The sequence below is a fragment of the Equus caballus genome, chromosome 17 (genome assembly GCF_041296265.1).
Source record: "Equus caballus isolate H_3958 breed thoroughbred chromosome 17, TB-T2T, whole genome shotgun sequence".
Taxonomy (NCBI): Eukaryota; Metazoa; Chordata; class Mammalia; order Perissodactyla; family Equidae; genus Equus; species Equus caballus.
This window is the reverse complement of record NC_091700.1, coordinates 36521926-36544509: the sequence shown is the minus strand read 5'-3', so window position 1 is coordinate 36544509 and position 22584 is coordinate 36521926. Positions and strand designations below refer to the sequence as shown.

Genomic DNA, 22584 nt, shown 5'->3' with positions numbered 1-22584 from the left:
CCATCTCAACAGCACGAGTGCTGGCCATCTCGGATGGATGCAGCTGTGAACAGCAGGCCAGCATGTCCCGGGGCACATCAGCTGGAGATCGGCTCTCTTGGGCAGCCTTCACAGAAGCGTAAGTTCAGTTTTCTTCTTTTAAAAACCATTTTAAGATTAAAACAACAAAATGCATATGTGAAAGATGTATAACTTATCATAAGGCTTTGCATTTTACAATCTTGTGCAGGGTGGGTTCCTGGGCATGCGAGCTGTGCAGCCACAAAGGACCCCACACTTAAAAGGACCCCCTGCTTGGTTTAACGCTCTGCTGTCACCATGTTGATATTAATCATTTTGGAACAAAGAGCTCCACACTTTCATTTTGCACTGGAGCCGGCAAACTACGTAGCCAGTCCTGGTCTGGTGAGGTAAGAGACACAGGTATTACCACCATCCCCACCTTACAGATGCGGAGACTGAGGGTTAGGCAGGTTAAATGGCTTCTTTAAGGTCACCCTGCTAGTAAGCAGCTAACTCCAGCCCCCAGGTCTCCCAAATCCCAAACCAATATTTGCTCTGGCTTATCAGTGCAACATTCACATTGCTGAGTGCCTGCCCAGCTCTGGATCACAACTTTCCACAGCTGCCTCCCACCTTCTATGAGGAGCCCCTCAGCCCTGTTGATGCCACTTGAGAACACCGTCCCCAGCCACAGCTGAGGTCCAAGCTGGACCAGCCTGACCCATCAGACTGTCTCTCCCAGGAATGTGAAATTGGTACCCACAGGGACAGCAGATGGGGGCCAACAGGGGCAGCCAGAGCAATAGTGGGGACAGAGGGATGGCGGGTCCAGGCAGGGGAAGATCATACGAAACAATGCGCATCTCCACTCCTCCCTCTCCACACCCCAAATGCGTGACTCCCAGAGAGACACAGGCTAGAGAAAGGGCTCAGGTGCTGCCATAAGGCCAGCTGAGAATAATCCAGAAATCTTAGGAAAAACTACCTTAGGCGACCTTACTCACCCATGGTTGAAAACCTGCCAGACCTGCTGGTCACGGGAGTTACATGAGGATGGTGAGGAGTGGTTGGCAAGATTTCTTTTTCATGTTGTTACTATTGCTTAATAGATATAAACATATATTGCACTTACTGTGTGCCAGATACTCTGTTAAGGGCTTTACAGATATCAACTCATTTAATCCTCCTAACAACCCTATGAGATAGGTATTAGTATCACCATCCCCATTTTACAGGTAAAGAAACTGAGGCACAGAGCAGTTATGTAACTTGCCCAAAGTCACACAGCTAGTATGTGGTAGAGCCAGGATTTGAACTAGACAGTCTGGCTGCAAAGTCTAGGTTCTTAACCCTCTTACAAGCCACCTCTCAGAAACATTATTCTGGTCAGTCTGAAATAAGCAAAGCAACATGCAGTTTCCATTTTTAAGTTTCATTTTACCTTTTCAAAATGCAGTTTCTCAGATGTCTTGACTATTTGGAACCAATAAGGCCTTTGAGGAGTCAAAATAGATGTTAAAAAGACTACATACAAAAGTGTGACTACTCAGATTCCCCCAGATTCCCTGTCTACTCACACACACACACACACGTGCCAATACATTTTGTTACCCACTTTGCAAGCACACAATAAATTAGAAGGAAATGAGAGTTGACTGCAAGCTGGCATGCTGACAGTATCGAGAAAACATTACTATGAGCCCGACAGTAAAAAAGACAGGAAGACCCTAAACGCAATCATAAACCTTACAAAGCACAGCAGCTCGGTTCTGCGTAATAACTTTGAAAGAGCCCTAAACTCTCTGACCCTCTGCCCCAACTTCTTCTCATGCAAACACATCCCATTTTCACGGGGTTTAAGCCTTTTCCAGCAGGTTATCTATGACTGTCAGATGAAGGCATCCTGCTTCCAGGAACAGGTGAGATTATTTCCCTATTTTCAGTATACTATGTTTAAGAAGGCAGAGGAATATGTAATAGATTTTTTAAAGACTTACATCTAAAATGGTTACAATTTTTAAAGTTTTTTTGAGCACTTAAGTGAATAGACCAGGGATTACACATTTTTATTTCTTGGTCGGTTGGCTGGTTGGGTAGTCTGGGGGGAGGTGCTTGTTATTTGGGGTCTGCACTGTATGGCAACTTTTTTTTTATTTTGTTGCCCTTCAAAAGAGCCATGTGCTCTCTAGTTCACTGCAGTCCCCACCATTCCTTTTTTCAATTGAATTTTTATTTGAAGATAATTGTAAGTTCACATGCAATTGTAAAAAATAATACAGAGAGATCTTGTGTTCCTTTTCCCATCTCCCCGAATGGTAACATCTTGCAAAACTCTAGTACCACACCATAACCCTTGACGTTGATAGAGTCAGTTCAATCACCACGAGGATCCCTCATGAGCCCACCCCCATCCCATTACAACCCCCATCCCTGACCCCTTGGTAAACTCTCATCTGGTCTCCATTTCTATAATTTTGTCATTTCAAGGATGTGATATAAATGGAATCATATAGTGTGTAGTCTTTTAGGATTGGGTTTTTTCACTCATCATAATCCCCTCGAGATTCGTGCAAGTCATTGAGTGTATCAATACTTGGTTTCTTTCCATAGCTGTGTCGTGGTCCATGGTATGGATGAACCATAGTTATGAAAGGACACACCCACCGTTCTTTTTTCCTTTATACACAGACTGCTTTCCTCATTTACCTGACCTGCCTCACAACATGGGCATTTGAGCTTATGATCTCTGGGGTAAAGTTTCACCTGGGATCTGGAAAACTCAGATATCCAGGATGACTAACTTCCTCTCGGCTCTGTCTACCCAATCTGTGGATTATATATGTCCACAATTTTAATCCCAGGGAGGAAAGGTTCCCCAACACATAGCTGGCCCTCATCTCTTACTACTAGCTGGTTTGTGCTCGGGGAATGCAACATTGGAACCAATATAACCAGGACAATAGATATGAACCAAAAGAATCATCCTATAAAACACTCAAAGACAAATTCGGAATCCTTTAGAGATTGTCCCTGGTTTGTTTTTGGCATTCTGGCAGCTCCTCTTGTGAGCACAGATGAGAAGGGTTAAATCCATTCAGAACTCTCAAGTTCCCTATCTTGTACCCTCCCACCTCTCACTGAGTCCCTTTACTCTTCAGAATGTTGCTGGATTAAGTGCTTCGGTCTTTCTCAGTTAGTTTCCACTTTTTCATTTGGCTAACCTCTGTGACATATCGTCTTTGTTTTAAAATATCTCATTCTTACACAGTACAAATTCTACTAGCCCTGAGACACTTAACAACTTGAAGTGTCTCACATAATATACTTCATTCAGTAAATATTTTTTGAGCACCCATTCCATGCCGTGACTATATTTAATGATTATATAGGCTCTTTTCTCATAAAATAAATTCTTTAAGACACTAACAGAGTTATAAGTAGGGTCCTCCAGAAAATGGTCATCATGTTGGGTCTTCCCTCAGTATCTCATTCATAGCAGATGCTTTAAAATGTTCTTAATTGAATTGACTTGCTAGGATATCTTTCAGGAATTGAATTTGTGTCGTTTGGATCAGTCTACTCATCTTGGTCTTGGCAGCAATAACCTTCTCTTTCCACCATGATATATTTTCCTTTTATTCTTTATACTTCTTTCCTTAAATTCCAAAGCCATTTGGATTACTGCCAATACCGCCCTGAAGGACATCTACCATCAGTGTTGTTCGCTGATCATTCGTCAACACTCCCTGAGGACCATTCTATGCACCAAACACTAGGAATTACAGCAAGAACAGCCATTTTGTTTGTCCCACAATGTAGGTATGGGGAGGTAAGTATGACTGGACAGTGAATGTAACTGCAAGGTAAGTATGACTTCCTGTTTTACAGCTGAGGCACCTGAGATGACGTGACTTTCTCACAATCTCAGAGTTGATAAGTAACAGAGATGATATTCAAACTCAGGTCTGTTTGATATCAAAGCCCATACTCTGGGGACTTGGCCAGGCATCAAAGTCCCAGAGAACACCTTCACCTGCCTCACTGATGGGATAAATTCTGACCACCAATCTTCCTAGAAAAGAAGAATCCAGTTTGCCTCTGTCCTCTCAGAGCATCTGCTTAGATTCACTTCTTCAAGGCTGCAGATCAGGTTCCCGGGAAACAGACTTCAGATGGAGACGTGGGTCCGGGAAGGGTCTTAAGAAGTGCTCTGTGGATCAAGACCTGTGGGGAGTAAAGGAAGTAGGATTGGGTGGAGGGAGACGTTAAACTTCAATGCTATCAGAACCCAAGCCTCGGCTCACCCATGGGGAGGTCAGCAGTGCCCTGAATTAAGTCGAGGGGGCTGTGCCTTTGTACCCCATAATGATCAGTCATTGGGTGCCAACTGTGTCAGGAAGTGGACATGACCTTGGCCTGGCAAATCCCAGAGAGGGACACAGTGGAGAGCGTCAGCCACCAGCACTCCTGGCTGCTGGGGGCATGACTACTGTCTGGGTGGGCACCCCAGCATCTGTTACACTTAACTTTTCTCTCTCACATCTTAGAAGATCTCTGGACTGGGTCTGAGGAGAAAGCTGAGCCCAATTTTGTACATTTTTCCTATACTCCTCTTTCAAAGATCCTAGTATTATTATTTAATTTATTCTTTCCTCTTTCCCAATAAAGGTAACAAAATTTCTCTCCACTGCCTCAGCTCACCTGAGAAAAATCTTAGGGGCTAGTCTCCCTGGTTCTTTAGCGCCCTGTCCCCCAGCAGGGTGGTCCTGGGCAGCGGGTTCCACTGCTCGAGCTCTGGGTTTGCAGCTCCTGGTTTGCCTTGGAGGCCCTTTTCCCGAACCCTCTGCTCTCCTCCCAGCCCTCCTTCCCATCCCCAGCACCTGGGCTCCCCCATGCCCTCATGGCTCCTCCCCTGGACTCTGGCCAAGTCTCCTATCTGCCCCAATCTTGCCCTCTCAGATCCACCCTGCTGCCCTAGCCATCTTCCTACTTGCAAACCTACCATGTGACTGCTTTGTCCATTGTTTCCAGCATTAAGTGTTAACTGCTTTACCTTCACATTCAAGACCCACCTGATCTGGTCGACCTATCCCCACCCACCACTAAACACACACACACAGAGTCTGGCCATATTGAACCATCTGTGCTTTTTCTCCATGCACCACATTATCCTACCTAGCCTTTTCAAACACTGTTCCTCCTGCCTGGAATGGCTTATCCTTCCCACACCAGGTTAACTCCTTCAAGACCCAATTAAGGTGTTACTTCCTCCAGGAAGTCTTCCCTAACACCAAGAGCTGGGGTACAGTCCCAGCTCCCACAGCACTCAGATCTACGTTTACCTCACCCCCCCAGGCTCAGAAGTCATCTGCCATCACTGGCCTGAGAGACCCTGCGGGCAGGATAAAACCTTTCTTTTTCTGTGTACCTCGTGCCGGACAGAGTAGGAACTCAAGATGAGCCTGTTGAACTGAACAGACTAAACCTCGTCCTCAATGTCTACACAGATATTTCCTCCATCTCCTACAAATCTCCACCTCCTTGCTCTTCAAAATACTGGCTTGCCCCAATGTACTCATTTTCTCTATTTTTGCAAGGTGGTTATCAAGTGTAGATGCGCTCCACATTAAGCACACTGATGTTAGGAAAAATCTGTCTTGTAAAAGAAAATTTCTGGTGATTATTTCTCTTTATAAAAGGCTACCAGCCTAGGTTTCCTTAACTAGGAAGCTCCAAGTCTCTGCACAGAGAGCATATGCATGCTAGAATGCTGCTCTTCCAACTGTGATGGCAATCAACTCGCAATTCTTTGACTTTCTTCCTTGTGTTTTTATATATTATTTGAATTTATATAATAATGCCTTGTTACTTAAGAATCAGAAAGAAAATATGAATCTATGTTCATTGTGGGGAAAACAAGGGAAAAATAGTAGGCTTCTAGGTGATTTTTTTCTTCTTTAAATAGATTTTTTGAAGGTAGAGTTATATATACATATATAAAACTCAAGTCCCTTAACCTCAAGGCTCACTAGCAAGAATAAATTGCACATTTGTAAGACTTTAGGCCCAAATGCATTTTAACTGATTCTATTTGAAAACTGTTTCTTTCTCTGTAAATTCCGGGAGCCAGTGTTGTAGACATAGTGTTTGCTATCAGGGTACTGTTGTGACATTAAAGATGCAGACCGTGTACCATGGGGCAAGCTCACAGTCAAGGAGCCTCAAATCCCAGCTCACATAGTAAACTAAGTCTCGGCGAGTCAGCCGAGCTCTCTGAGCTTCCATGGCTTCAGGAGTAAAATGGGATAATCTCTGCACCATCCACTTCACAGGTTTCCCGTAAAAAGGAGAAAACGAGGCAATATATGTACACTTGCTTTAGAAAGTAAAAGACTGAAGACACCATGATAATAAGTGGTAGGAGGGTTACGATGAATAATAATACCCCAGAAGTGGCTGTTTTCCCATCCCTGGAGCCCCTGCCCTGTTCCCCTTGAGCACCAGCCATCTCCGTGAGGGTTCGCCTTCTCCCTTCCAGGCTCCCCTCCAAGGGCTGTTCTTCAACATCACACGGGACCGACTCCCAGGCACTGGTGTTTTTTGCCCACGCCCCCCTCGGATATTAACCCCCAGGATGGCACCAAGTCTTTACACTGATGGGCAATTCTCGTTAGCTGAAAGGGAGCCCTGAAACTGTATACTCTTCCCTAAACGTACATGTTCTCTTTTGTCCTTTTTCATATTCTTTTTTTAGGGAAGAATGTATCAAATTAATTTAATGAAACATTTGGTTGCTCAATCTGGAGAATCTTTTTCTTAACAAGTTTTAGGGCAGAAAGAGCCATACAACCCATTGGCTTACAAAGTCCAGCAGAGAGACTAAAATCACTTCCGCCCACATTAAACCCATTACATCCTTACCAGGTGGGAGGCAAACTGTCTGATCTCCATGAGTTTTCTGCATGATGGATGAGCAAGTATCTTGGATTTAATCACATGGCCTGTGAGTGAGGGTGCTCAGGCCAGAACTAGAGTCGCCACATCAGAACTGCTTGGTCCATTGGACAGTATTTTGTTCCTTTCTTTTTTTCAGTAGGAAAAAAGAGAAAAATATATCTGTTAATGACAAAGTGAACAGCATCTTTAAGATGCTCCTCAAAACCTGGCAGCAAATATCCCATTAAAAGAAGACTGGATTCCCAATTTTTCTCTTTTTTTGACCTCTGAGATACATCTTCTAAAGCAACAATAGCATCTTTGGGGCAAAAACCTGGTTTATTTGTATGGTTTGATATCTATCTGGTGAGGACAGGAACAGAGGGTAGTCAAGGTTCATTAGCATCATGAAATCAATAGACTAGAGCAATACGACCTTAGGCTTTAGAATCTGAAACACTTGGGTCCCTTTCCCACTTATGCACCATGTGAACATAGATTAGTGACTTATCCTCTTATTGTCTCAGTCTCTTCATCTATGATATGGAGCTGAGGATACCTGACTCAATGAATGATGATGACTAATTGAACTAATGAATGCAGAGTGCAGAGTAGAGAGCCTGGTGCATAGTGAGCACTCAGAACATTGGTTGTCATAGTCATCATCATCATCGTCATCATCATCATCATCAGGCATCAGCAACCACAAACTGCCAGTCACCTACTCCATTCAAAGAACTGTCTAAGGCACTGAGGAAGATGTTTCAAGGCTCTTTTTAGGAAGCATGTCTGAGAGACTTGAGAAGTAATTTATCAAATATGCCAATGAATCTAGACATGTTCTAGAAACAACTATCACTAGCGTCACTTTTGTGAACTACAGAGTAAACTGTATCACACAAGCATTAACTTTTAACCACACAAATAATTCAAACTAACTAGTTTAGAAAGCAAGTAAGAGCAAAGAAGAGTCTGTTTGCCTGGATATTTGTCAGCTCAGTGTCCTTATGCTTAAATTGGGTTTTTCTTAGGATCTGGCCCACAACCGCATTGAATGAGACACTTAGAACTATAGGAGTCCAACTTCTGCCACTTCAAGGTCCATAGGGGCAAGACTATAGCTAAATTGTAGTCCTTGGGACCATCAACTATAACTTTTTATGGAACTTTTATTCACTTCTCTGGTCCTTTGTTTTAGGATATTCTCTCTTTTTCCCCAAACATGGAGACATGTCAGCTAGTCTTCTTGACCACCATACAGAACAGCCCGTACTTCATAATGTAAGAATGTTCTGCCCTATCGCTACAAGCCATTAAACTTGAAAGCACAGAATAGCATTCATGTTTCCAGCTTTGGAAGAAGATAAAGCACTGACTTCACGGCTATTTGTTTCAGAATTTACTCACATTACAGCCCTGAAAACATTCCACTGTTTTGACCCAACTGGCTTTCTTGAGGGAGGAGTATACCCTTTTACAGCAGAACCACTGTGTAAACTCCCAGGGTTAACCGAGGTACACTCTGGCTTTGGCAAAATTCCCAACAGCTGGTGCTATGGTCCCCAGATTAAGGGCCATTACCAGCCCTTATCAGCCATTCTCACCATCCATGAAGCAATGGACCAATTTGGAAGGAGCCACCGGAGGGCTTTGTACCTAATAGATAGTTACAAGATTAGTAACAGAGAGTTGTGACCTTTGCTGAATGCTCAAAGTAATTCTACTCATCCGGAGACCCATGAGGCAGCCAACCTTGATGTGTTGAAAAGCAGAGTGAAGGGAAAATAGATTTGTTATGAAACAGAAGGTCTTGGAGCCCAGAATTAACTTACTGCAAACATCCATCTTCGCTCCCAGTCCAAAATTCATTCACATAACTTATCCAACGCCTGCTTCCAAAGAATTAACAAGTAGTTGCCAGTTGCTGCCAGGTCATTCTTTGTCAGAACGTAATTCTGTAATCCTAAATTTGCAAAACTCTAGGGGGCGGGACTCTATCTTTTGTGTCTTTATGTTCCTGTTCTTAGCACCAATGTCTGGCACAGAGCAAGCTCGCCATAGATATTTGTGGAGTGAGTTAAATAACAGTAAGCATCATATTCCAGGGTTTGGTTTTCTGAGGAATCCCCAAGCTTTTGAGGAATGGTGGAGTGACCTTATAGCTCTAGTCACAGGGTGACTAGAGATGAATGTTCAGCTCCACAATCACACACACCCTTCCCCACCCTTGAGGCTCCATTGTTTCCCTAAATCAGAAGTCAAGTGCTAGGATACAAGTTTTCTGGAACGCACCTCCCTGGAATTCCCAGCATATGTTGATTCTATGAGTAACAGTCAGACATTGGCTACTGCTATCTGTCATCAGATAACATCCTTTTCCTCCCACTAGCCAACTGGGTTTTGAACCTGAAATACCCTTAGAAGGATATTTTCATTTCAGTTCATAGTCTGGCTGCAGCCTCAGCCAGGCAGGCAAGCAGGATGCAAGGGTCACCACACATTCCTCCAGGCTCTGGGAGGCAAAGCGCAGGCCTCTCATTGTCAGGCCCTTGCCAGCCAACATCCACCCATCACAATGATATTCACCTCTCCAGTGGAGTCACTCACCAGCCAACTTCCTCTTAACTCTATTATTCTGAGGTACTTGGCTCTCCCTTGTTCCTGTGGGGTGGCCTAAGTGGGTGGCTACTTTTTACATGTCACAAAATGGTGCTTCGTTTTTCTATTGTCTGGCATGTCTAATACACTAGCTATGTGATCTGGTTGGCCACTCTCTCTCCAGGGTGCTTTACAAATGTCTTTCCTGAATGTGCTTTCCAAATACTGGTCTCCAGCTTGGGGCAGCAGGTGTAGATTTCTTGACAAAAATGTTCCACTGGTTAACACTACTGAAAGGCACATGTCCCCTCGCGGCCCAGGGACTCCTCGCCCTTGGAAAGCTACAGCTGGGTCCCCTGGAGCAGATGCCCAGAGCAGAGGCCAGTCTTGCTGGGGTCTAGGGATGACATCAGATTTGTTCCTCTTCATTAATTAGATCGTCAAGTATCCAAGAGTGTATCCATTACTTCTTTTCAAAAATTTATCTTCTTAATGTATTATTGCTTTTGTTATAATGTGAAATTTTTTGTTACAGTTCACTTTTCAATATCAAAATATTTCTATGGATTTCCTATTGAAATGTATGGAAAATAATTTTTTATATGGTGCATTTGTAATTGTATATGCTGCACTGTCAGGTATATACTAGATAGAAGAAAACTTCTCTTTTGACGAGGCACTGATGAGAATTGAATCCTCAGATTAAAATTTTACATATCTGATAACTGGGATAATTTATCACTGAATAGCTTCTGGCTCCTTCCATTTCAAACCTTGATTATCTTCTACTACCGACATATTTCTGGTGCCAGGTGCATTAGAGCCGGTTCATGTTAAATATCAGCAGGGTCATGGCACTGTCGGGTCGGTACAATGGGCATTGGGAGTATTTCTGGAAACTATGCCTACACAAAGGGGAAATATTTAACTATACACAGAAGTGACTGGGAGCCTCATAAATATATCCCTCTAACCCAAACTGAATGTTTGCCTAACTCCACTTCTCTTCGCCTGATCCTAAAAATGCCTGCAGCCGTCAATTCAAAGAGAAGTGTAATGAAGAGGAAGTCACACTGGAAAGGGACAGTGGTCTCAACCAGCTATTGTTCATTAATCTTAGGTAACAGATTTTTAAAAAACGTATGACCATGTGAACACTTTACTAGGGCCGTCATACAGCTGTGAAAGTAAAAGGTTCTGAAGCTAACGTTTGATTATCTTTATGTAAATTCACTATGGCACCAACCAATCAAAACAAATGCTGGGTGTGGACAGCCAGCTCCATCATCTGGTACATACTGGTTGAACGAGCATCCCTGAATGCTGCCCACTGACATTCGTAAATATCTATAAATGATCAATGCCCAAAAGACCAGATTCTCCTTCTAAGTTGTTAAAAGTTTTGTTTTGGGGACCAGCCCCATGGCTGAGTGGTTAAGTTCGCGCGCTCTGCTTCAGCAGCCCAGGGTTTCGCCAGTTCGAATCCTGGGCGCGGACATGGCACTCCTCATCAAGCCATGCTGAGGCGGCATCCCACATGCCACAAGTAAAAGGACCCACAACTAAAAATACACAACTATGTACCAGGGGGCTTTGGGAGAAAAAGAAAAAATAAAATCTTTAAAAAAAAGTTTTGTTTTGCCACCATTTTCTTAAACAATTTGTTCTTGCATTCCTTTAAACTCTCATTTTCTGGATTCTTAATCTCTTTCACTTTTTGTATAGGTTGATCTGGTTATAGTAGACATTTAAAAATATGTGCTGTATTAAGAGGTTTTATAAAGACAGGATCACAGAACATACATATCTCCAAAAGAGGATATAAGAGTAGCTTGAATTAAAAAGCAAGACATGTAGGGGTCAGCCCCTTGGCTGAGTGGTTAAGGGTGCGCGCTCAGCTTCGGCGGCCCAGGGTTTCGCTTGTTCGGATCCTGGGCGCAGACATGGCACCGCTCATCTGGCCATGCTGAGGCAGCATCCCACATGCCACAACTAGAAGGACCCACGACTAAAATATACAAGTATGTACTGGGGGGATTTGGGGAGAAAAAGCAGAAAAAAAAGAAGATTGGCAACGGTTGTTAGCTCAGGTGCCAATCTTTTAAAAAAACAAAATAAAATAAAAAGGAAAACATGTAGCTTAGGCAAAGAAAGGTATTAAGCGGTAAATTGATGACCCAACCGATCAAGTTATGAAGAGTCCTAGGAAGCACTTACCAACCCATTGCCCACCCTCAGATTGGGTCAGGAGCCAGACATGAGTGCCTGTTCATTGGTTCCTCCTCTACTAGAAGGTAAGTGTGATGAGAGCAGGGACTGCATCCTTCACCACATGTGCCCAGCATGGGACAAGTACAATAAGCTTGATTGACTGGATGAATAGATGACCAAGAATGGGAAACGGTCCTTTTTTGTTGATGGCTGGGAGTCATTGGAAACTTTGGCAAGTGTGATTCTGGCAAAGGTGAGGCAGAGGAAATCAGATCAGAGAAATTCCGGATGAGTGTTGTTTATTAAGGAAACTCATTGTGGATACATGCTGCAGGATGTAGGGAGTGAGGGGGAACGGAAGTGCAGCTGTAAACAGGGCCAAACATCTGGGTTTTATTTTATAAAAGAAGATATCCAAAAAGAGGGGCCAGGACCCAAAGTAGAGAAGGGAGCTGGGGGGCAGGAGGCAGGGCAGGAGGCAGGACAGGGGGGTGTCAAGATGAAGGTGACAAAGGGCCTCCATGAAGCCAGTAACTTGGGTTTCTGTGATGTGGGGTCCTGGATCATTTCACAGGAGCCTCTTGGCCCCTTGTAGGAAAATGCTTACCCCAGAGGCCACAATACCAGCACACGTGAATGAGCTTCCTGGTGAAAAGGAGTGGAGGGATTCTTCAGCCTTTCCCTAGAAGGAGAAGCAGAGGTCACCAGAGGCATGAGGTGATGGGAGAGAAAGCAACACGTAACACAAATGGCAGCAATGGAATTGGAATGCTTGAAAATGTATGGATGGGTAACAAGAAGCACTCTGGCTCAGCCCAATTAATTAACAAAACTATTTCTTCTAGTCTCTCTTCTAATCACAAATCGTTCATTTATTTTCTTCAGTGTTCTCCAAGATTGCCATCCTCCCATTTCCATTGACAAAACTGAATGGGTTCAAACCATGTTGAAAAGCTGTGATGGAAGAGTACAACCCAATTTACTCCATTTTGAATTTGTAATTTACTTGTACCCGATCATTTCCTGCCTTCTACTCCAAAGCTCACAGTAGCCCTTCCTTAGATGGGTGCATTTTTTACCTGAATGAATTACTCTGTGGCTGCAACCTTTTAATTTCATCTTACTTAACTGCTTTTCCTCCCTCAATTGGCCAGGCCTATGTCGAGTCTTAATGTAACTCTCCAAGAGGCCAACCTTCCCACCTAACCCAGGGTCACACATAAATGGAATGTCCACACTAAACATTCATCCAGGTATAAGAACCAGAAAGAAGGATGCTCATTTGCTCTTCAGTTAGCTTTTACACTTTTTTCTTCATGCCTATTTGACTCTTTGACCTCAACACAAAGTGAACAGAAATCTAGAAAGAGTGCAAGAGAAGAAGAAGTTCATTCTGAAAGCAAAAGACAAAGCCCTTTCTATTTCATTGGCTGGCAGCAAAGCCTGAAACTGCATCACCGTGTTGCCTGGCAACCTAGGAAATATTGTTCTGATTAAACAAAAACTATCTGGAGTAAATTCACAATGAAACGGCTGAAAAGCATTGTATCATTTTGCATTCCACCATTTAAGATATTAGCAGCAGACACCTGGGGACAGTTCACCCGTAAGAAAACAAAAGCAAATATACCGACATCACCAAGAGGTAGCCTGAGGACCAGGCAGTGCACTGGACCAGGATCAGAAGTCCTGGGCAAATCTCATAATCTTTGAAGGACTCAGTTTTTTTAATCTGAAAAAAGAACAAGTGCAATAAACGAACCCTGACATTTCATGATTCAAAAGCAACAGTGAAAAAGGAGTGCATAGTACCAGTCATCCTTTTGAACTGCAGCATTTATGACATTTGTGTAGGCCATGAACAGGGAGACACAGGCCTAAAGGGTGAAAGTCATCCGTCTTACCTTAAATGAAATCCACAGTGGGGATTGGTTGGTTTCCTATAGGCTATTGATGGCCCTGCTATTACAAGAAACTTCCTTAATTTAGAAAAGCAGACGCTCAGCATTATGAAAACTGCTCATCTCATTAAGACAAAAATACCTCCTGGAAATTTCTTCAAGACTATTACAGTGAGCAACCCCAGAGTCAAGAAGCCCGGCAAAATTAAAGCAACTTGTTTGTGGGAATCACAAATCAATAGATTATAAAGCTATCCAAAAAAGAGAAGCTGCAGTTAGAAACTGAAAACCGATGCAACAGAGCTTTGAAGAGTATAGAATAGTGGTTAAAAATCAAAGACTCTGGGTTCAAATGCTAGCTCTCCCACTTACTGGTGGGGCTGTTATTTAATCTCCCTGTTTCTTAGTTTATCCATCCATATGCAGGTATAAAAGTATTACAGGAATTTGGTTATTGCAGGAATAAAATGAGTTAGTAATGTGCTTCGAATAGTGATTGACACATAATTAGCTGCCATTGTTATTTCCGGTATGAGCCAATAATTGTTCATAGCAGTTCTGAAGTCAGATTGGCCAGGATGCAAAGCCCAGCACCACTAGTTATTAGCAATGGCCCTTTGGGCAAGCTTCTTAACCTCTTTCAGCCTTGATTTCTTCATCTGTAAAACGGGAATAAGCATTATGTACCTCATAGAGTTTTTGTGAGGCTTCAATGAGATAATGCTTGTAACAGGCACAATATAATGTAGCTATCATGAATCATTATTACTGTCTGGGCCTCATCAAGAAATTTCTCCGCCATTTCTTTAGTTTCTCATTGTTTTTTCCATGCCATAAAAAACAACGATGTAGGCCAAGACATTTCAATGAGGAAAGAATAGTCTTTCAACAAATGGTGCTGGGAAAACAGGCTATCTGCATGCAAAAGAATGAAATTGGACCCCTTCCCCACACCATGTACAGAAATTAACTCAAAATTGATCAAAAACCTAAATATAAGAGCTAAACTGTTAAACTCATAGAAGAAACATAGACATAAATTTTCATGGTCTTGGATCGGGCCATGGTTTCTTAGCTATTACACCAAAAGCACAAGCAACAACAATAAAAAAAATTAATTGGATAGCATCAAAATCAACAGCTTTTGCACTTGAACTGACACCATCAAGAAGGTGAAAAAAACAACCCACAGAATGGGAACACAATTGTAAATCAAATATCTCGTAAGGAATTTGTATCCAAGATACATAAACAACTTTTATAATTCAATAATAAAAAGACAATTAACCCAATTAATAGATGATCAAAGGATGTGAATACACATTTCTTCAAAGAAGATATACAATGGTCAGTAAGCACCTGAAAAGATTCTCAACATTACCAGCCATCAGGGAAATGCAAATCAAAACCAAAAGATATAATTCCATATCCACTAGGATAAATATAGTAAAAAAGGCAAAAATAACAGGCATTGGTGAGGATGTGGAGAAACTGGAACCCCCGTTTACACTATTGGGGTTATAAATGCTGCAGCCATTTTGGGAGGCAGCCTGGCAGTTCCTCAAAGGGTTAAACACAGAATTAACATATAATCCAGCAATTCTACTCCTAGGTATACACCCAAGAGAAATACAAACATGCCCACACAAAAACTTGTACACTAATGCTCATAGCAGCATTATTCATAATAGTAAAAAATTGGAAATTAACGTCTATCAACTGATGAATGAATAAATAAAATGTCTTATATCCATAAAACAGAATAATAGTCCATAATAAAAAGAAACGAAGTATAAATAAATGCTACAGCATGGAATAAACTTACAAATCTTGAAAGAAGCCAGTCACAGAAGACCACATGTTGTATCTATGGATGCCACATATAAGAAAAGTCCAGAATAGTGATAGATCCATTAGCCGTAGAGAGTAGATTAGTGGTTTCCTAGAGTGGTAGTGTGGAGGAGAGTGGTTAGGGAGAAATGAGGAGGGAATGCTAATGAGGACAAGGTTTCCTTTTTGGATGATGAAATGTTCTAAAATTGTAGTGATGGCTGCACAACTGAATATACTAAAAACCATTGAACTGTACACTTTACATGGGTGAATTGTATGGTATGTGAATTGTATCTCAATAAAACTGTTAAAATAATAACAAAGGAAATTTCAGAAGCCTCCTCAGCTTGGAGGACCAATTCTGCAGAACTTTGGGTGGGCCCCACACTCATCTTCCCGCAGAAGCAGTAGGGGCTGGCAGTGGAAGAGCCCAGATGGCCCCAAAGATAGAGAGAGCCTGAAAAGACCCCAGAACCAATTACTGACTGCACGTGAATTCCTCACACCCTATCGTTTCTTCAGTTCCACAGCGGATAGTTCTGTGGAGATGGAGACAAACAGAGCATCAGCCCTCTTCCCCCCATAAACAGAACCGAGTCACACTGCAAGTGGGAGTCTGTTCCCCTCACTCAAGTCCAATCACGTGAATCCCGCCCACCTGTAAGAACCCATAGGTGAGGGGCCACAAGTGGACTGTGTTTTGGAGGATGGTGTCCCAAGGAGTTGAAATGGGAAACTAGAGAAGGAGCCTGCTCATAACCGTGTGCAGATTGTGAGGACTCCTGGCGCGGTTTGAAGACCCCCTCGAAAAGGAATCCTGAGGCTTTCAGTTTTTTAGATAAAAAACATCGTCTTCACGACATATGATTGCAAATTCCTCCTAAGAACCTAGTAGTTAAAAACTGCGGTGTGTGAGATTGTGGGGAAAGAGCTCAAAAGTTATATTGGAGCAGAAAAAGAGAGACTCAGACAAAAATGGAAATATTTTTAAATCTTCTTTCCATCCTTTTTATTTCTCCTTTATTTAGTCTTATTTATTCTTTCTTCCTTCGCCCCCTCTCCCTTTTCTTACCTCTTATCACCTTGTTCTATCTTGTCTGGTCACTGGATTCTCCAGTAAGCAGCTTGTGAGCATGTCGGAACATGCACATTCACTGTCTTTGTACACAGTACCTACCATGGCACCTAATAAGAAAAGGGGGCTCAAAAAGAATTATTGTTGTTTGAATTAAATGCTACTGCACAGTAATTGTTAGTCACAGGAGCTGAGTCCAATTTCTGTGATTGATGCCATTTCTTTGGTTTATGAACCAAGAGAGATGTATCTTAGACCCTAGACCCGGATGTCTAGCTAGTTATTTTCTAGGCCATTATTCTTCCTATGCATATTCCTACTCTTTTTCAGCATTCTCCTGTGAAAATACATCAAGGCACTTCATTCTTTCTAGGTCAGAGTCTGTGGCAGACTGTATTTTCCAAAGATGGCCATACCAATATCTCTCATCCTTACAATGTGATGTTGACACTTCCCCTTCAAGAGATGGGGACTGTGTTCACTCCCCCTTGAACCTGGGTGGACCTTTGTAACTCCTCTGTCAACAGAGTATGGCCATGTGGCTTTTGAGACTAGACCATAAAAGGCAATATAGTTTCTATCTGGCTCTCCTTCTCTTGGGACAAAAGCATTGGAATCTATGAGCCGCCATATAAGAAGCTGGGCTCTCTAAAGCTGCTATCACGGAAAGACAGTGTAGAGAGACCACATAGAAAGGGAGCTGCCTGAGGAGCCCCAGCTGTTCTAGCCCCCAACTGTGTGAGCCTTCCTAGCCCAGGCACCAGACTGAATGAGTGAGCTCCCAGATGATTCCAGCCCCCGGGCTTCAAACCGCCCCATTCAACACAGAGTGGAAGAGAAATGAGCTATCCTTGCCCAGACTGAAGATTTCTGAGCAAAATAAATGTTGTTGTTGTTGTTAAGCCAGCAAGTTTTCTTTATGGAGCCTCCTGGCCTAGAATGTGTTACTATGGCGCCTGCCTCTCAGTTACGGTTAGGGGCAGGGATGGAACAGAGAGAAGCTTAGCTAGCTCCTCTGAAATGCCTTCTGCGGTGGCATCCAAGGGACCAGACATGTCCATCCCTAGAGGTCTCCAGTCAGAAGTGCCTTCTGCCTGTGAAATACAAAGGTCCAAATAGCACTCATTGCCTTTTCCATTTCTTTTAAAGCCAAAATCATCCACCATGGATGAATTTTATAAACATAATGTTGAATTAAGAATATAGAAAGAGAGAAAGAGTATATACAGTATGATGCCATTTTTATAAAGTTCAAAACCAACAAAACAAAATAACATTTTAGTGATACAAACAGATATGGTAAAATTACAAGAAAAATGTAAGAAAATGGTCAACACAAAATTAAATGTAGGGCAGGGGATGACATCAAACACACAGGTAGGACTGTGAGTGAGTGACAGATTCGAGGATGCTTATGTGACTATTATGCTTCATAACTTACATGTGCATTACCTATATTTGTTTGTGTGTATAAAATTTTGTTGTTGTTAGTGTCATCGAGTCGATTCTGACTCCTAGCAACCCTGTGGACAACTGAGCGGAACCCTGCCTGGTCTTTTTGCTCCATCCCCTCACCTTCCTGTGCTTGACCGGACAGTGCTCTCCTGCTATTCAGAGGGTTTTCATGGCCAATTTTTTGGTAGTGGGTGGTCAGGTCCTTCTTCTTAGTCTGTCTTAGTCTGGAAGCTTTGCTGAAACCTGTCCTCCATGGGTGACCCTGCTGGTATTTGAAATACTGGTGACATCACTTTCAGCATCACAGCAACACACAACCACCACAGTATGACAACCAGCAGACAGGTGGTGTGGTTCCCTGATGGGGACATGAACCCGGCCTGCGGCCGTGAGAGCTCTGAATCTTAACCACTAGACCACCAGGGCTGGCTGTGCGTAAAACACTGCATAACAAAAAACATGATTAAAAAAAATGAATGTTAAGGTTAATAAATGTTTCCAACTTTAAAAAAAACAAAATACATGGCATCATCCAATGAGTTTCCTGGTCCTGCCCTCACTACATACTCTGTCTCATGCTTTTTTATCCACTTTCTTGCCCCATTCACAAGGCTTCTGGCCAGTTTCCAGTCCTGGTCCTCTCTTTCTTGGGACCCTTGCTGTAGCCTCCTAACTGACTCCGTCCATTTCTTCCTCCCATCATAGCCACTGCTGTCTAGTTAGCCTTCTTGAAGCATAACCCTAATCCTGCCTTGATACCCTTCAGGGACTCCTCATGGCTCCGGCATGAAAATCTAGAGCCTGACTTTCTTAGCCTGGCACTCAAGGCCCCCACAATCCAGTTGCTTAATGCTCATTAGGTTCCAGCCAAACCGAGCCATTTCCCATCCATGCCTGACATCTCCCAACTTGGTGTCTGACCTGCGGTTCCCCTTGCCTTCTCCTACTTCTCCACATTTCTATCCCTGAAAACCTAGTTCAGATACCTCCACTGTCACGAGGCTTTTCCTCATGCCCCCCTGGGATAGACATATGCACAAGTGTTCCCACCTTTCAACTCTGGTAGGGCCCTGCGTGCTATCAAGTGGGATGTCCATCACTTTCTGCCTCACAGTACAGGTCTGTTGGACCTGTTCACTTCCCCTGTGTTTGGAAATAGGGTCTTTGCAGATATAATTCGTTAAGATGAAGTCATACTGGATTAGAGTGGGCCCTAAATTCAATGACTGGCGTCCTTATTAGAAGCCCATTAGAGAGAGAGAGGGAGGACAGCCACGTAAAGAAGCAGAAATTGGAGTGAGGCAGCTACAAGCCAAGGAACACCAAGGATTGCCAGAAACCACCAGAAGTTAGAAAGAAGCAAGAAAGGATTCTTCCGCAGGGCCTTCTGAGGCTGACAACAAAGTCAGGAGCAGGGCTCTACATGCAAGCACAAATGCAGGGCTATTCAACTTCTGGTGGCAGTGATCCCCTGGAGCACATGGTCTGATCCAGGGACCCTCTCCCAAGAAATACATGCACCTATCCCCTAAAATGTGCATAGAGTTTCAGAAGTTTCACCACTCCCCTGAAGCCTCTCCATGGGGAAGGGAACTTTGATCTTCTGATACAATAATGATGTGGCTAAATCCAAACTTACAGAAGATGTGCACGCCAACAATGGTGAGCAGTTTTGTTTCTGTATGCGAGCGTGAAGAACAGGGTGGGAGCACACCCAGTCCTTGGCATTAGAGAGATCTTGAGTCAAATCTCAGCACTCTCTTTCACTGAGAAATTTACCCAAACCCTCTCAGCATCAGTTGTCTTGTCTGGAAAATGAGGGATGGCAATAGCTACTTCCCAGAGCTATTGTGAGAATAAAATGAAGTAATCCCAGTTGTAGACTCCCAAAGCGCCCGGACTTCCCCTCCACAGGGCTTCGCTCCCTTGTAATCATTCAAATAAGCGGTTGTTCAGTGGCTGTCGCCCCCACTGGATTATAAGCTTTGGGAGAGCTTTATTCACAACTGTATTCCAAGGGGCTCTATAATTGCTGACAGAATGACTATTTTGCTCAGCATGGTGCCTGGTGCATGTTATATATGGTATATAAAGCATATGCATAAATATATATATATACATGCTCAATAAATGATAGCTCTTATTAGCATCTGGCCCAAACTAGTCAACGAGAAGCTACCCGCTGAGACCTTTAATTTCAGAAACCTATTGAGAAAATAAGTGGACTCTGTGGAAGAGGAACGAGTGTTGTGGTCTCTGTTGCTACCCTCAAGCAAAGAAGTAGGGGATTCAGAGACTCAAAGTCTACCACACCCACAGACCACCAGGAAATGAACTTCTTCCCCGAGTTCTGGTGCACACAGCAGCTCTCGAAACTCATCACGATCTGTGCGTCCGAATGAACAAGACACCAGCTGCTGAGTGGGAGGCAGTATCTTCTACGGCGTGAGGCCCTAGCTCTTTCCCTACAAGGTGTTACTTTTGATTTCCTTCAAGTATGATCAAGGTGGGTAAAGTGGAGGCTGTTGGAAGGCTGGGTGAGGTGTGGGTTGGCTGAGTTAGTGCTGGCCAGGTTCCCCTGGGGAAATTCCCATGGGGAGAAAAGCGGGTGGCAGTTGTCAGCTAAGAAATTAACCAGACATGACTTCAAGATCAATGGGTAGATTACCACCTGCCCATGGAAAAGCCTGGGTCTAACTAATGGGTAGAACACTGGGCTGGAAGCGGGATCTTGTGTTTAAAATGAAGTCCTTCACCTTGGCCCCCTCTGTCTCCAAATGATATTATTTCCCACCTCTGGATCACACGGGAATGCTGTTAGAATTAATAAAAAGAAATGATAAATATATCATTTTAAAAACTGAAAAAGTACTTATGAAGTAGACAAATGAAATATTATATAAAAGAATTGGGTGGATTTTCATGTTGTATTACTTTTACAAGCAAAAAATATATAATAAAAATACTATCAAAAATCTTCATGCATAGCATTATTATTATTACTATTACAATTATTATTAGATCCACTTTGCACCAAGGAGCAGATTCCCTCATCTCAGGGGATGGAGCCCCAGCCAAGGAATCAGGAGCCTTGGGTGATTCCTATTTAACTAGCCATGTGGCCTCAGGGCAACAGATGACAAAGGAGTAAAAAAATATGAGAGGCCAACTCAACAATAAAAAGATGTCTTAGAGACATTTTAAGTGTCTTCCCATATTCCCATGTTTAAAATAAACAAGTATTTCAAATTCTTAACCCAAGTCCTAAAGGCAGAGTGGTAAATAAACTTGCATGAAAGGATTAAAGGGTAGAAGTCCCGGATGATGTGCGATTCCATGAAGGAATCTAGCGATAAGGACTCATTCCTCCCAAAGATAAACTCCCAGCAAAAACTTCTCCCACAGCATGGCTCTTGCTATCTGGTTGAGTGACTGCTGTGACACAAGACAAGGACTGTTTCCCAGGACAGGAGTATAAACAGCTTTTTATTAATAATGATTTTCATTTTATCACACGTCAACTATACACTAGATACTTTCTATGCCTTCCTTCTAACCTTCAAAATAAGTCCCAGTTTATTAAATGAGATTGATAGGGCACAAATAACATAAAGATCTCTATACTTATGAAAGATTATCATACTCATGAAAGGCAGCCCAGCGTTTGAACCCAGGCGTGCTTGCTCTGTCAGCTCACCCTTCCTCCAGCCATGCCTGAGGTCGTTCACGGTGAAACCCAGAGCGGGTGGCACGGCTTGCCTTGGAGGTTGAGCATAATCAGATGGCGTCCAGCCGGGCATTTTTGCAGGCTGGGCTATGCCTCTTCTCTAAACTAGGACACTTATTCTGCCAGAAGTCCAATACTGAACGAGACAACCCCTTATTTTAGCTTCTATCCAGCAAAATGAAAATTTAAAAACCAGACGTGAAAAAAATATTTTTTTAACTTTTTATTATGGAAAATTTCAAACACACACAAAAGTCAAGAAAGTGGTAAAAATTAACCCCCCATACCCATGACGTGACTCCAACAACTATCAACATTTTGCCATTCTTGTTTCATCTATTCCTCTTATTATCTGGAATATTTTAAGACAATCCCACACCTTATATTATTTTACCCATAAATATTTCAGTATTGATCCTAATACATAAAGACTTAAATTTGACATGACAACAGATCCATTATCACTCCTAAGAAAAGTAATAATTCCTTAATATTATTTCTTAACATATTAGATTTTCCCCAATCGTCTCCAAAATGCCTTCTTACAGTTAGTTTATTGAATTCAGTCCACACATTACAAAATCTGGTTGTTTCAGTCCTACACAATTTCTTTTTTGGAAAAAATATTTCATAAATAAGGGAACATTATTGCTGGGTGGTCAAGGCATCCCTTTCACAATGAACTCAGGAAGACAGAAGCACCCAAGCAAAGCAAACTACATTATCCGAGCAGTGGACTTCATGTTGGTTAAAATTGCTTCAGTCCTATGAATTGACTCCTGTCGCTGCTGTAGGCACAGAGTGAATTTTCATTGTCATGAACAACATGGATGGATGAGGGAAAC

At 42.7% G+C, this 22584-nt stretch overlaps 1 long non-coding RNA gene across 1 annotated transcript in view; it reads right to left on the bottom strand.

Moving 5' to 3' along the window:
* Positions 1-3358: 3358 nt before the first annotated feature.
* Positions 3359-22584, bottom strand: part of LOC102148601 (uncharacterized) — a 34339-nt gene continuing 15113 nt past the window's right edge. Inside the window, exons 2-4 of the long non-coding RNA XR_288633.4 lie at positions 12356-12430; positions 6925-7085; positions 3359-4227 (exon numbers count right to left, since the gene is read on the bottom strand). This is a non-coding gene — a long non-coding RNA (uncharacterized lncRNA). The remainder of the gene's footprint in view (positions 4228-6924; positions 7086-12355; positions 12431-22584) is intronic.